Below are 8,087 nucleotides of genomic sequence, written 5' to 3'. Positions count from 1 at the left end.
CCCCTGCTCTGACTGCCGAGATGCTCATGGTTGATGTCCTCTTGGTTTTGGAGCTTGTGAGAGCCTGTTAAATACTGCTTCACCTGTACATATGCAGAGACAGACTAGGTCACTGGAACAGGAGGCAGCATTTGTGGCTCTGCCTGGTGGTTGGGAGTGTTATGATATGGCAGGTGGTATTTGCCAGGCTGACCAAATCCTAAAGGGAAACTTAGCCAAGCTATCACAATGATTTTGCAATTTGCATTTATTATGAGAATGTATGTATGCTGAAGCCAGAAGTAAAGAGCCCATTACCACCTTTGGAGATTTTAAAGATTAAATTAAAACATTTATTAACAAAAGAAAATTTAAATATACAAGATTACAGTTACATAGTTAAATTTAGCTTTCCAACACTTCCCAAAAGATTTCTACTTAACTATACTCCCAAATAAACACTCTTTTCAGGCAACTGCCCAAATAGATTCTTAATCTATAAACTATCCAGTAATATTACCACAAGGTTGCTATAAGGGAGGCATTTCACAGCTTCCCTTTCCCTCTCACTCGACAATGGAATTCCAAGGCTTTTAGCAAAATCTTGCTTACTGGAACAATCAAACACTTCTCTGGGGTGGCTAGAGGTTGCTTTTTCACAGGCCTGTTTCACACAGTCCATCTTTCAAGATCTCTCATGGCCATTCCCTATACAGTTTTCCATCTTTCTTTTAAAATATTTTCTCCCTTTTGATCTGCAAATCACATTATTTCACCTTTGCTTTGGAAGTTACTTTTCCCAGAATATAAAAATCTTTAAGGTTGTCATTATGGCCAGCACTTTCAGGGAAATAAGCTTAATAACCTTGCCTTGCCTATGTTGCCAGTTGTAAAACATCTCATCTCGTCCGCTTGAAAATCACACAATCTTTCAACTTATCTACAAATACAAATTCCATTCACATTGCATCTACTGGGACTTCATCTTAGCTCACCCATCTCCATTTCAAAATGTCTGTTTTTACATTTAACCCCTTTGATGATTCAATTCGTATAGTCTGACCATCTTTATTTTAATTAAACTAGCCACACACACACAAACACACACAACACAGCCCCCACAAGCCTGCCTTAAAGTGTCCCACAGTAGTATTAGGAAAAAAATGAGATTTCCTTTATGGAAGGAACAAGGTTGAAGAAGCAGGAGCACCTTGAACAGAGTTCCTGCTTCCATGTGCCTTTTCTCCATCTTCCCTCTCATGACGCACCCCACTTTCCTGCTGGCCAAGACCTGGAGAGTATTTTACTGCATTTCAGTGAGGTGCTGAATGGCCCAGGCAAGGCTTTCCTCCACCTTATTTATGCTTGCAGGCTGTGTGTGCAGGCTTTTGTTGAGGGCCAGCATGCACTCATAAAGTTACAGAGTAATTTACAGCATAGGAGATAGCCATTCGGCCCTTCAACTCTATGCCAGCTCTCTGTGGAGTAATTCCGTTAGTCCCATTCTCCTACTCTACCTCCCATTGTCCTGCAAGTTTATTTCCATGAAGTGCCTATCCAATTTCCTTTTGAAATCATTGATCATCTCTACTTCCACCACCCTTATGAGCACCGAGTCCTAGATCATTATCACTTGCTGTGTCAAAAAGTTCTTCTTCATATTCCCTCTGCATCACTTGTCTAAAACCTTATATCTGTGTTGACAAGTCCTTGTACAATCAACTAATGGGAAAAGTTTTTCTTTATCTACCTTATCTAAACTTCACTCCAAGGAGAACAACTCCAGCTTCTCCAATTTAACCTTGTAGCTAAAACCCCCACAACATTTATTTGCCTGCTGCGGCTGAGGCTTCATGTAGGTGGCCACTCTTTCTATGGATGTATACATCTGTGCAAAGGCCCGAAATATCATGACTCAGGTTGAAGATGGACTACTTAAATCTCTCTCCAATGGTGTGTGGTGCTTCTGGAAATGCCTACTGAACTTCATAGATTTTCTCTCGCTTCTCCAGAAGAATCCGCTTGGTTGATAACTTCTGATGTTTGGCATCTGTGCCAGCTGAGCAAAGCCTGGAAGGCCCTTCACACTATGACAGAAATTCTTCACCACTATCCCAGTTTAAAACAATTTCTTCCACTCACTTGCTATTGTGTAACTCACCATGTGACAAACCCAACTATCTTGGAGGCCTCACTAAGGTCTACGTATGTGAGTTGGTGGAGGATGCACAATAGTTGTGTAACAGTGCTTCTCCAGAGTGTATGACCTCCTGACGATTCCTTAGCCTCCTCCTGAACCATTTCCAGCATCACACTTGAAGGTACTGAGGCAATGCAAGATATGACTTAGAACTGACAATGGAGAGGGTGCAAAATCATTATTGTGCAGATGATCATATTTCAGTTACTGGTGACATCACATCAACTTGAGTGAGTGTTGTGTGTCATGTGGCTGTATGATATCTAAAAGTGTCGCTAGGTATCTCAGAGAATCCCATCTCTCCATTAGCAATGACCAGGAACTCTACCAATTTCCATGGTCTCATACTCTGCAGCAGTCAGGATGGCTATTGCTGGAGCACCACCCCCATTCTTTGCCTTATCTCCCTGAAGTTCTGCACTTCCTTCTCCTGCAAGGAGAGAAAGCAGAGAGGTGTGAGTCTGAGAACTGGATATTGATGAAAGGATGGAGGGACAATATTTGTAGAGGGTGATTGTGAGGAATGGGTGTGAGATAACAAATAGGTAAGGGTGAGTGTCAGCACTGGTTATTCAGATGGGGATGTAAGGAGGTGCCTCGAGAGAAAGAGAGAGAGAGAGAGAGACATAGGTGGAGCAGCAAGCTGTGTTGATCTGAGGAGTGTTGAGAATCCACTGAAGAGTATGTCCTTGAGGGTTATGACCTAGAGGGAAGTCACAGAGAACCAGGATGGAGCCTTCCCATGTTGAGACACCATCATTGAAGTTGATGCCTGTGTCCTGACAGAGTTAGCAAGTAGCCATTCCAGGGTTCCTCTAAATAATGAGGTTTGAATGGTCAATTGCAGGTCATGATCTCACCTGCCTTCTCTGATTGGTTGGAAAACACAGAAGTGGAATACTAATGCCATGGCTGAATTTAAGAGTCATGACAAAGTCCTGTCCAGCAACTTTCAGATTTCTGATCCACTGCCAGCCTCCACTACTGCGAGTTCACCCGAGTGAGGGTATGCAAATTTGTAGTGCTGTGAATGCCCTGAAATTCACTACATGTCGCTTGGCAGATTGCTAAGCACAGAGTCTCAAATTGTGAACTGCACTTTATAGTTAGGAACTTCTAGCTTCAATAGCTTCAGAAACACTTTAGGACATTTCAAAAACATTTTAAATTCATGCACAGCATTTATGGTGCTCAAACGTATGCTTTATTTATTAATATTTTTAAACAAAGTAATGCTACAATGAGCAAGATATTCTTTTGTCCTTCAAGCAATAATGTTATATCTGATGGAATATGACCCACTCATTGGATAACTCAACACAGAAATCACATAAAGGGTACGAGTGCTTGGCAATAAAGCAAACAGTATTTTCATACCTTTTGCCAGTGTAATAATTTCTAGCCTTAATTAACATGCACTATTTATGATATCCACTTAAAAATGACAAATCTTTATGCGTAAGTTTACAACCCAGAGTTTAAGGTATTGCCATTTTTTATATATATTTGTAAATGATTTGTATATTGCAGTACAGGATAAAATTTCAAAATTTGCCCATTCCAAACTTGGAGGTACAGCTGACAGTGAGGATGGTACAACTTGACTGTAACAGGACATAGGCTAGCAGAATGGACAGACAAGTGGCAGATGGAAGTGAGGTGAAGCATTTTGGTAGAAGGGGTCAAGAGAAGCAAATTGATTGTGTTAATGGCACAGTTCAAAAGAGTGTCCAGGTACTGAGAGACCTAGGGGTTTATGTGCATAGATTTTGAAGGTAGCAGGATGTGTTGAGAGAGTAGTTGGTAAAGTGTTTGGGATTTTGAGCTTCATAAATAGAGGTATTGTGTACAAAAGCAGGGAAGTTGTACTGAACCTTAAAACTTTGGTTAGCCACAAGTAGAGGATTGCCTCCAGTTCTGGTCATCACATTTTAGGCAATATGTGAAGGCATTTAAGAGGGTGCAGAAGAGACTTGCCTGGGATAAGGGAATTTAGCTACAAGGTTAGGCCGGAAAAGATGGGGTTGTTTTATTTGGAATAAAGATTATTGAGAGAAGATCTGATAGAGGTATACAAAGTAATGACAAATTTAGGTAGGGGAGCCAAAAGCTTTCCCATTAGTTGATGGTTCAAGGACAAGGGGACAGAGAGGGAAGGTATTGTGCAAGAAATGTGCCCTCGAACTAGCCAGCCATGAGGGTGATGAGAGCAGAGACAATCGATGATTTCAAAAGGAAATTGGATGGACACTTGAGGGAAATAAACTTGCAGGGCTATGGGGATAGCATGGAGGAATGGAACTGACTGGATTGCTCTACAGAGGGCTGGATTTTACATGGTGGCGTGGTTCTGATCCCAGCTAAAAGTTGGTGAGGAGCCCTCCAAGGGAAGAATGGCTGCCTTGCAGTCATTTAAGGGGCCAATTTGCTATCAATAGGCTGGAAGCAGGATTTCTGACCCTCAGGAACAGGAAGTCCTGATTCAGAAAGCTGCCAGCCAATCAGTGGTTGGCAGCTCTTGAAGTACCTGTAGCCACTCCAGGAGATTGTGGTCATTGCCAGTACATCACTTGGGCAATGAGGAGGCAAGCTGCGATGGATCAGAACATTGTAGTGTTTGGGGGGTCGACAAGGGGGTGTTGGCAGAGGGGTGGGGGAGAGGGTTTGTGAGGCCATGGGTGGTGGGCAAGCTGGGTGCTGTTGGTTATATTGGGAAGCCCTCTGACAGGCCCAGGGCCAGTTAAGGAGCGACCCCCCCACTCACCACCATGCAGAGAAACCTGCCAGACTGGCTGCTTGGCACAGGTCTCTCCCACCATTGGCTAAATGCCTGGTGGAAGGATGAGGCCCTTAAGTGGGCATTAATTGCCCATGAAAGGGCTCAATGCCACCCTACCACTGGCATAATTGCAGTGAGGGCAGTTTCAGGTGGGTAGGTAGCAGACAGGCCGCCCACTGTATTTTACATGCCATCACACCATCAAACCCACCAGCTGGGGAGCTTAAAAATCCAGACCAGGAATCCAGCATGGATTCAATGGGCTGTATGGTCTCCTTCCATGCCAAAATGACTCCAAGACTCTAGGTGCTAAAACTATATAGTGATAAAGAGGGGGACTATAGTTATGCTCATATAGGCTGGTATATTAATAGTGTTACGGGCAGAAAGGGGGTAAGAACTTCTGAAGGGTGTTCAGGAGAAATTCCTGATCAGCCACTACGTTTCCAATCCAATGAAGAAGCAGTCATTGCTGGATCTGGTTCAGGGAAATGAAGTGGGTCAAGAGGAACAAATTGCATTCAGGGACATTGTTCCTTAGGGAACAGTGACCATAGTATTATTAGGTTAGCCATGGAAAGGGGGAAAGGACAATAAAGTATAAATATTAAATTGGAGGACGGCCAGTTTCAAGGGCTGAGAACTGAGCTCTCTCAAGTAAATTAAAAATCAAGGACAGAATTTTACCCTTGGCATGCGGGTGCGCTCCCAACACATCCGTACATGAAATAAAACGCATTGACGTCGGATGAGCATCCCAAAGTCAATGCGCATTCTTGCAATATTTCCCAGGGCGGGCGCGCAATGAAGACAGAGGCACGCTCGCTATTAATTAAGTGGCCAGTTAAAGTTCTTGAGAGACCAATTGACTCCGAGTTTACGTAGCCCTTGTGATTTTCAGGCTGTCGCAAAACGGACAGGCGGGCAGGCCACAATTTGCAAATCCTCATCCACGGGCGTGATATGAGGGGTCAGTGAGCTTCACAAAGCGAATAGTGAGTAGTTTTGGATATCACTTACTGCTGCTTGCTTCTGTGAACAGGACAGCGTCATTTCACTTCAACGCTGTATTCAGAGCATTTAGAGGCTTCAGTTCAGGACTCAATGTTTTCTTCCAGACCCCCAGAGGATTCACACCGCATGGGCCCTTCCAGGTATCAGGCTGCCTTTCCTTACCCTAGTAATGGGGATTGTGGTCTCTGCTGGAGGCACCTCCTGTGAGGAGGAAGACAGGGCCAGAAGGGTCAGGTGCCCCTATTCAGCTTCCAGGGGAGCGACCTGTGGGGGGAGAGGTGCAGGCACAAGGGGCGCAGGGCCAACAGGAAGGCTAAGGCGGAAGGGGCTGTAGAAGACATCACTATCCTGCTGCCAGGGTTTACAGGCGGCGATGCAGTTACCTCAATATGTCTGAGGTGCAATGCCAAAGGAGGCTTTGTCACTTAAGGGAGACAGTGATATCCATCTGTCAGAGGATCAGCCCTGAAGTCAGCTCCAACGGTGTGGGTGGACACCCCATGGCAGTGGCTATGAAGATCATGGTGGCCCTAAACTTCTATGCCTCCGGCTCTTTCCAGGGGTCAGTGGGGGGTCTGTGTGGAGACTCCCAATCATCTGTCCACAGTTGCGTCAAACTGATGACAGAAGCTCTGTTCAGGTGTACATTGACTTTCATTCATTACCGTATGGGCGAGGCCAGACAGGCAGAGTGAGCTGGAGGCTTCGCAGCAATTATTGGGTTCACCATATCCAGGGTACCATTTTCTGCACACATGTGGCCATCAAGGCGCCGGCTGGGAAGTCAGGAGCCTTCGTCAACAGGAATGGATTCCACTCCATGAACGTGCAGATAGTGTGAGGCCACAGGATGCAGATTCTGCAAGTCTGTGCAAGGTACCCTGGCAGCTCCCATGATGCTTATATCCTGAGACACTTCCAGGTACTGAGGCTTTCCAGTGCTCCAGCCTGGCTGGATGGATGGCTGCTGGGTGACAAGGGCTATCTGCTCAAAAGGTGGCTCATGAACACCAATATGTAATGTTGGGCATAGGTGGCTCTCAACTTTATTGCACAGGCACTGAGTGTTCTTTGTGTTCAAAGGAAAGGGTTCATCCAGGTTGGAGGCGGCAGCCCTGGCATGCGTTTGAAGCTGATCTTTGGTAGCCTAGCTGAAGGAGCGTTGAATCAAGGCATCCCTGGTGCCTCTGCCTCCCTGGAGGTTACTGAGGTCTGGCTCCACGCCCTCAGCGTTCTCCTCACCATGCTCCTATTTGGACTCACTACTGGACTCATCATCTGTGGCCTGTGCAGCTGCATCAAGAGCCTCTTCCTCCAGTGGGTCCCCCCTTGCCAGTGACAGATTGTGGAGAACGCAGCATGCGACCACGATCAGTGACACCCACTCTAGGGGATATTGTAGGGCTCCCCCTGAATGATCCAAGCATCAGAAGTGCATCTCGAGAAGACCTATAGTCCTTTTGTCTTGAAGATATTTTAATCTCTACAATGTTAATGGAAATTATTTTTAAAATAGAGTTCTAGTGGTGTCTGGGTCTATGTGTGTGTGTCTTAATTGGATTAAAGCTAGCTAGTGGGGATGCTTTGATATAAGAAGAGAAATAGGCTTGAAATGTTTATTAGGTAAACATTGGGGCAATTCGGATTTTTTCTTTAAACAAACTAGTCTAGCTTGGATTCAAAGAGAGGGAGTGAAATATTATACCTAACCAGGTGAATCTCAGAAACAGCGTGTTTGTTTATTTTTCCCAAGGATTACTAATAAAGTGGGTATTATAAAAGGCTCTTATTGTTAGAAGTGGTAAAGTTCAAAAGACGTAATGATACAATGAAAATTTGCATTCAGAGGAAAATATGTATAAAGGAAGAGAAGGCTGTTGGTAAAGGAGAAGAGATTCTAAGGTCTAAAGCCTCCAGCCAGTAAGCCTCAAGCTGCTGTCTGCAAGGACCCAGAGCTGAAGGAAACTCATTTTGAATGTGTCTGTCCAGGGTGTGCTTTGCCAGGGATCTGTTTAAATCTTTGTGTTTTACTGTTGCCTAAATGGAGGTGTAACTGGGAGTCAGATTAATTAGGGATTTTTAGAAGTATTACAGTAGTAATTTGTAGACATATGT

The sequence above is a fragment of the Cetorhinus maximus genome, chromosome 18 (genome assembly GCF_964194155.1).
Source record: "Cetorhinus maximus chromosome 18, sCetMax3.hap1.1, whole genome shotgun sequence".
Lineage (NCBI taxonomy): Eukaryota > Metazoa > Chordata > Chondrichthyes > Lamniformes > Cetorhinidae > Cetorhinus > Cetorhinus maximus.
Note: the sequence above shows the minus strand (reverse complement) of the source record.